The sequence below is a fragment of the Arvicola amphibius genome, chromosome X (assembly GCF_903992535.2).
Source record: "Arvicola amphibius chromosome X, mArvAmp1.2, whole genome shotgun sequence".
Classification (NCBI taxonomy): domain Eukaryota; kingdom Metazoa; phylum Chordata; class Mammalia; order Rodentia; family Cricetidae; genus Arvicola; species Arvicola amphibius.
The window spans coordinates 77,137,382-77,145,406 of NC_052065.1; the positions used below are offsets into that span (position 1 = coordinate 77,137,382).

The 8,025-nt window shown below is 45.1% G+C and overlaps 1 pseudogene; it reads right to left on the minus strand.

Moving 5' to 3' along the window:
• Positions 1 to 4,627: 4,627 nt before the first annotated feature.
• LOC119805489 lies at positions 4,628 to 7,741 on the minus strand (annotated as a pseudogene).
• Between the last annotated feature and the right edge of the window lie 284 nt (positions 7,742 to 8,025).

Below are 8,025 nucleotides of genomic sequence, written 5' to 3' on the forward strand. Positions count from 1 at the left end.
AATAGCAGCAGAGAAAACGCTGAGTCATTTTAAAACGCGGCTTCCTGGTGCTGTGCCGCCAGTGCAAACTCTGTCTATAAAACATTTCAGTGGCTTTTATGGGCCTGGATATTTGTGTTCCCACTTGGGATCGGAAGGAGAGTGCTCTGAGACCGGGCCGATGGCTCCCTGCTCCCTGCCTGCACCTGGGCAGATGGCGGAATCAGGCTTAGGCAAGCAGGAGAGCATGGCGGATTTCTGCCAGAGAGATGTTTAAAGACTGCGCAGTGCTCTGCCCATCAGATTTGGTGGTAACTTGGATGAAAAGAGTTTCTGTGCTGCAGGCACAGTCTCGGAATTAAACTGCTGAGTGCAGCTCCAATGTGGACTGCTGTGTGCCTGGAACTGTGTGCGGCTCAGGGGCACCAAATGACTGAGGCAGGAGCGGCTTTGGCTCTGCTCTGCCATGCTGAACTGTACTGATCTCAGGCAGGATCTATCGTAATTACCATGATAACAGCGCAGTTAAGGTTTAGACTTGGCTGGAAACAGGCGGTACCGTATTACCTCTACCTGGCGCAACTCAAGTTTTTAAGAAGTGGTTAACCTTTTAAGAAGTGCTCCTGGATAGTAAAGAATTACAGGTTCACAATAGGACGGATTCAGACATAAAAGACTTTTAAATGACTCACAATGTTGGATAAATATACGTAGGCTTGAGAGAGAAGAAAAAATATAGAGAATAAAGTTAATGCCTTAAAAAAGGGTAAAGTCTTTAAAGAGACAGAATAAAGTAAACTGATAGAGTAAAAATAAGCCACATAAAAATGGAAAATTCACAGAGAGTCTGGATTATGTATTTTATTGTGTTTTCTTTGAAATTTTTGACTGTAAAGGAGCCAAATAGAGAGACATTTCATTATATGGGCTGCCAGGCTAGACCAGAATGGACATCTTAACGGGATGACTTCAGGATTTGGATCTAAGAACATGATGCTTTGGAAAATAGTTTCTTCTTTTGTTTTCACAGAGGACGAGACTCTGTGGATTGCTTCTATCCCAATATGGTATGATAGACCACGCCCTCCTGAAAGGTTGCTGTGAACATCTTCAAAAAATTACTTCGCTCAACTGCCGACTGAGATGAAACTAGCAGACATGTTATACCATAAAAGACCTAAATAACAACGCCCCCATTCAGCAGGAAGCAGTTTGGAGAGAAATAACTGTGCCCATTTTCCCAATAATTGTTTATAAATGTTCTTTTACATTTAAAGGGGGATATGATATAGAGATGAATAATTTGCATTGGTATGGATTTTAAGGTCAATTTGTTATATGTATATGTATTTCTGATCTTGATTTAGGTATTGTGATTGTGTAGTTCATTTAAAAATGTAATGTATAATTAGAAAATATAGGTTGTTAATGGATAATCATTGATAATAGTTAAGCTTGTAGTCATGTTATTAGATTTTCTAGATATGTAGAGATATATTTCTGTTATATAGACATTCTTCATATCTTTCAAAGACTACAGAACATGGCATTTAATGTTTTAATAACTTAGGGTTTTTCATGACAATGAGACACGTCTGCTCCTGGCAGCACCAATCTACTTCAAGAGGAAGATGGGCATTGAAGAGGCTACTTATGGAGTTTGTTTGCCATTTGAGCAAGAAACTGCTCTTACCTGGACTGTTGCATAAACTGGACATAAGGAACCCACAGAAAGAGGACTACTGAACTTGCCTAAAGGTGAGATGGTCTTTTGGGGTTCCTGATTCATTAAAGAGTCTGCGAGACGTTCTGCAGGACACAGCAGAAAGTGACTGAACTGTCTTTGGAATTTCCTGCTTCATGGAAATGTCTGCTGGATACTTATGGGCCTGTAGGCTGAAGATGGATGCCCCAACGGTACAGAGGAACTTTGGGTGACTGTCCAGGCAGCGAGTTGTCTCTGTCATTTCTAGAGTTTGAAAGTTGCATATGACTTGTTTACTTAGGTAATATTATATCCTTCTGGAGTCTTTGATGGAGTTGAAGAATAAATAGATAGTTATAGCTTTCCTTAGTTATAATAAAAGATAAAATAGATTTAAATATTGTAACTATAATACTTGCTTGAGAACTGTTTTGTTATATGTAATTTTGCTATGTTAAAGTTGAAGCCTTTCTTTTTTGTTTAAACAGAAAAAGGGGAAATGATGGAGGAGAGTTATCTGTCTATGTTACTTTCATTGGTTAATTAATAAAGAAAACTTCCATGGCCCTTTAAGAGAACAGAAAATTAGGTAGGCGGAATAGACAGCACAGAATTCTGGGAGAGTTGGGGAGATGCTTCAGGCAGTCACCATAGTGAGTCTCCATGCTTCTCCTCTCTGAGATGGATGCAGGTTAAGATCTCTCCTGGTAAGCCACACCTCGTGGTGCTACACGGATTACTAAATATGGGTTAAAGGAAGATGTGAGAATTAACCAATAAGAGGCTGAAACTATGGGCCAGGCAGTGTTTTAAAAGAATACAGTTTCCGTGTAATTATTTTGGGCAAAGCTAGCCGGGTGTCGGGACACAGCCCGCTGCTTCTTTCTACATAGTGGGTTTCTATATGACCCCTCAAACTTCCCTTAGTCTTAAAAAGATTGTAAGAGACAGTGTGGCTGGAGGACACCAAGGAAATTATGGTTTTCAATCACACCAGGACTGCTACACACATGAACTCCCAGAGACTGTGCTAGCATGCACATGGCAAGCACAGTTCCAAGCATCTAGTGCTGAGAGAGAGAAGCTTTCTCCAAATGACAACTACTCAAAAAGGAAAGATAAGTTTCTACAATGGTGTCATACTTGGCATAAAATCCACATTTGAGGGAAGGCCTTAGATGCGCAAAACCAAAGAAACTCAGTGTTATTCTTGAAGATGTTCCTTAATTTTATGATTTTCTTGACTTTATATTATGGTTTCTGATTATGTGTTCTCTCTCTCTCTCTCTCTCTCTCTCTCTCTCTCTCTCTCTCTCTCTCTCTCTAATTTTGGTTTCAATCTTCCAAAATGTACTGTACTCAATGCTCAAGTAGAATGAAGGGAGAGGAGGGGAAAGCTGGGAATGGGAGGTAGGGAGGCATCTGAAAGAAAAGCATCCTGGCTGTCCAGCTGTTTGCAACCTCATAGAACATCCTCCAGTTATATGGCAGAAGAGGGGGGAGGGTTGAAAAGAAAAGGGAAGAAAGAAGAAATATAACTTTATGACACACAGACAAAAAAACCGAAGGAAATATGACGTGAGCTGGTGATTCATGAAGGCATAAGAGAAGAAGGAAGGGAGGGTAATCATTTTACCTATTTTTAAATTTTTTTATTGCTTTATAAATAAAACCATTCAAAATTTCCACTTCTCCTCACCTCCCATTTCCCTCCCACTCCCCCACTCACCCTCCCCCACCCTCTCCAGTCCTAAGAGAGGGCAGGATACCCTGCCCTGTGGGAAGTTCAAGGCCCTCCCACCTCCATCCACGCTTAGGAAGGTATGCATCCAAACAGACTAGGATCCCAAAAAGCCAGCACATGCAGTAGAGACAAATCCCAGTGCCATTATCATTGGCTACTCAGTCGGCCTCAATTGTCACCCACATTCAGAGAGTCCAGTTTCATTACATGCTAGTGAGTCCCAGTCCAGCTGGCTTTGGTGAGCTCCCATTAGATCAGGCACACTGTCTCAGTGGATGGACCAACCCCTTGTTGTCCTGACTTCCTTGCTCATATTCTCCCTCCTTTTCTCCCTCATTCTGCTCTTCAACTGGATCTTGGGAGCTCAGTTCAGTGCTCTAAATGTGGGTCTCTGTCTCTATCTCCATCTGTCACCAGAGAAGGTTCTATGGTGATATTCAAGATAGTCATCAGCAGGGATGGAGAAAGAAGAGCAGGGAGGGAAAGGAAAAATCAGAAGAAACATTGGGGCATAGGAAGGAAGGGACACAGAGACAACTTAATACAACTTGAATAAGATGAGGCAGCCCTGCTGGAATGGTCCCACGAAGGCCCTGGAGTCCTAAGTGCAGTGTGGCACTGGTATGGCTGTGTTGATGGTGCTGGATGGTTTTTTCTGGTGTGAGGATTTGAAGGTGGGGCATAGTCTTTAAGTAGTTCCCCTCACCCCAAACTCTGAGGCCCCAATGGCTGGGCAACAAGAGTCTATGAAGAGGCAGTCCATGCAATAAATATGGCTGACTGGTGCTCTGCTGCAGGTGGGTGAGGGCTGGACAGCTTGTCTTCTTTCTGTTGAACCCTCTCCTCCCAAAATGGGATGGGGCACCATGCAGGGTCAGTTGCTGGAGTATGAGTTCAAAAGAGAAAGGGAAACAATACTGAAACAGTGTTAGTGGAGGTGAGAGGTGGATAAGAACCTGTAGCCCCATCTCACTCTTCCCCACTATACTCCCAATTATCCCCTCTGAGAAAAAAATTAAAGGACAATGTAGAAAAATCTCTGTATATATCTCCGATGGGAAACAGGGGTAGGGAATCTGACTCATCCTGGAGCCTATTCCCCATAAATTAATTTATAACCCATGTCCGTGGCTCAAAGACAAAATCTGCAAAGGTGGCACTGGGCCACTGCCCTAAGCCCACCTATGCTCTATGGGTGCTTAGAAGGGTGACAGCTGCACCAGGCTGAGGCAGCTGTCCACACTGGAGTTGACCGGCCCGTGTAGGTCAGGCCCAAGGGCTCTAGGAATGCCCATCAGGCAACCTTGCCCTCAAAGACCAGATTGGCCTCATGTAGAAGACAGGCAGCGCAGGGCAGAAGGTTTTGATGATGGCCTTGAGGGCAGCCGTGTGCTCACAATCTGCAAACAACTTGTCCACAAGGTAGCCAGATACACAATGTGCATGGCAATAGAAATGGGAAAAAAAACAGTACTAGTTGTCTAGAGCCCAGGCTGACCTCAGTTCCAATGGGTGGGACACACAGGGGTCTGCTTTCAGCTCTTTTGTGAATTATGCCAACTCTGTACTGATGTCCCCAGGGTTCTTGGTGAAAACATAGTAGAGGATTTGGTGTACAGTAAAGCACATTGCCTGCCAAATTTTCTGTGTACAGTGACTTGAGTTGAGTCTGACACTGGTTGAATTCTTCATGGTCACCCTTCTCCAGGTCAATGTGGGCATGTATCTTACACACCTCCACAGTGATCTCTGAGTCGATGGCTTGCACCATAAGGTCCTGTCAAATGGACTTCATCTGTTCACAGGCCAAGGCATAGTCCTACTTCTCTTTCCAGTAGGACTTGACTATGCACAGAGAGAGACTTCTTCAAAACAGTCACAGGTCGCATAGTTGATGGGTCTGGAGCACAGTTCAGCTTTGTGATGTCAGGACAGGTGCCCACAATCTGTAGCTTCTGTTAGTCAGGGTCAGCTCCACTGCTTTCCAGGTTGTTCATCTACAGCACAAAAGCTTTAAGGCACAGGCAGCTTGAGTATCCATGCTGGAAGCAGGTTCTCCTCTTTTGCTCCTTAAGCACACACTCTGGGTCCTCACACTTGAGTGCTGCTATCATCTTGAGGATGCATTTGGTTGGAGCAAGGTTGTGCTTCTTTCTTCCCTCTGCTCTGCCTCAGCCCCAATCCATGTGGGACCCATGACCATCCCGACTCTTGAAATGTGGGTTCCTGTAACAGGAGGAAGAGGCTGCTTATCTTCCCAACCATCCAGCTAGCACCCTGAATAATCACACAGAAATTGTATTCATTTAAACACTGCCTTGTAACAAGGAGAGAGGGCCTGCTTTTGGTCCCGGCCACCCTGCTAGCTTACACCTGAAATAACCACACAGAAACTGTATTCATTTAAACACTATCAGGCTCATTAGCTCTAACCTCTTATTGGTTAACTCTCACATCTTGATTAACCCATTTCTAATAATCTGTATGTCACCATGAGGTTGTGGCTTACAGAGAAAGAGTCAGCATGTCTGACCTGGCAACTTCATGGTGGCTCTCTCTCTGCCCTTCTTTTCAGCATTCAGTTTTATGTACTCCACTTACCTAAGTGATATCCTATCAAAAGACCAAGGCAGTTTCTTTATTCAACCAATGAATATAACACATATACAGAAGAACCTCCTACACCACTGCCTAGCCCATTAGCTCTAACTTCTTATTGGCTAATTCTTACTTCTTAATTTAACCCATTTCTATTAATCTGTGTATTGCCACGTGACTGTTGCTTACCAGCAAGATTCTAACCAGTGTCAGTGTCAGGCAGGAGATCCATGGCATCTGCCACTCTGCCCTTCCTCCCAGCATTCAGTTCTGTCTACTCCACCTACCTCAGTTCTGTCTTATCAACTAGGCCAAGGCAGTTTCTTTATTCATTACCTAATGAAAGCAACACACAAACAGAAGGAGCTCCTACACCAGGTTCCTATGGCCTACAGGGTACACTCAGTCCCTGAGTAAGAGCTGTCAGTCTGAGTGGTAGTCATTTCCCTGGATGTCATGGGTAGGGGAGCTGGATGAAGAACATAAATGAGAATCTGTCCTGGATTAAAAGCTGTTGTCCTTCATGAAGATGTTGCGGTTGCCGAACATGGCGAAGCTGCTACCCCGGGCTTAGCCAGCACCCCTAGACCCAGGTGTCCTTGTTGGGATTGGGCACCCCTGCCCCTGGTCACCAAGCCTGCCCCCTTGGGGGGTGAGGGCTGCTAGGGGCCTTCCACCCCTTCTTTTTGTGCCTTTCAGCCATAGGCTCCCTGGTTAGTGCCAGTTGATGGTGTAGGCAGAGCCATCCTGGAGCTGGGCCTGTAGAACCTCCTTGAGCAGCTTCTCTGTCTGGCCCTTGTCTTCTTCTGACTTGCAGGCAATGAAGCACTGCTCACCATATTCCTTCATATTCTGTGGCCAATCATCTGGCTTCCCAGACAGATTTCTGTGCCCAGATGGCCCACTATTGTTCTTGGCTTACTCCAAGCTGGGTTGGATACCAAAGCTACTGTGTTGACCCTCTGTATTGGAGCTGAAAGTGACAGCAAAGGCTGCTTCTGGTTGTCGAACTTGAGACCTCCATTACAGGGGCTGGTTTCATGTGGACTCACAGCTGTTGACTCTTCTTGGGGTTGGCAGGCTTACTGTAGCTTTGTGGCTCATAGGTCTGCACTGTAGGTTCCTCTGCCTGACTATGTGCTGAGTGGCTGGGGCTGTTCCAGGCTGAGGGCCATTGCTTAGGCCAGGTGTCCCATACTGAGGGTTTAAGGGCTGAGGGGCCTGTGCTACAGGTAGATGCTGAGGGGAAGCCTGGTAGGCCCTAATCTCATCCATACCAGGGACTGGAGGCTGGTTCAGAGTCCCTTGGTGCTAGGGATCCCTTGGCTGCTAGGCTGTAGCTGAGCCATAGCAGCTGTCCATCCAATACTGGGAGGGGGAGCTGTAGCTCTGGAACATGCTCATGGAGTAGTGGTAGCTGTAAGGATAGGCATAATTGTATTGCTAATACCATTGGTAATATTATTGTTTCTGCTGCAAAGCTGAGGCTTCTGCCTGACAGATATATTGTGTACTAGCCACAGGCCCAATGCTATGGGTTTTTAAGCCATTGGCAGCCCTGCTTTGATGATGCTGGCCAGGACTTGTTTGACTTCCTCCCACTCTGGGTTCTTGTGCATAGGAGTCTCCATGCCATTCTCTGTGCTGGTTCCAGCTACCATGCCACACTGAGAAGACCAATCTGCATTGCACTGATCATCCATGTTAGCCACCATCTGGACCATAAGGTGTAGGGAGTGGACTTCATGAGCCAAACTGTTTTTCACTGTCAGGACCCCTTGCTCCCCAGATTAGTTACTAGTGGACCAAGATGGTTACTACAAGACAACTACAATAGTGCTTGGTCACTGGCTGGTTCTTCTGGGGCTGACCACGTCACCCAGACGTCTGTACCCCTGATTATATGTTTTTATGGTTTGTGTGTATGTTTCTATATGTGTATATCTAAGTGTATGTGTTTCTAATGCCTTTACCTTGTTTTGTTTGTTTTATTTTAATG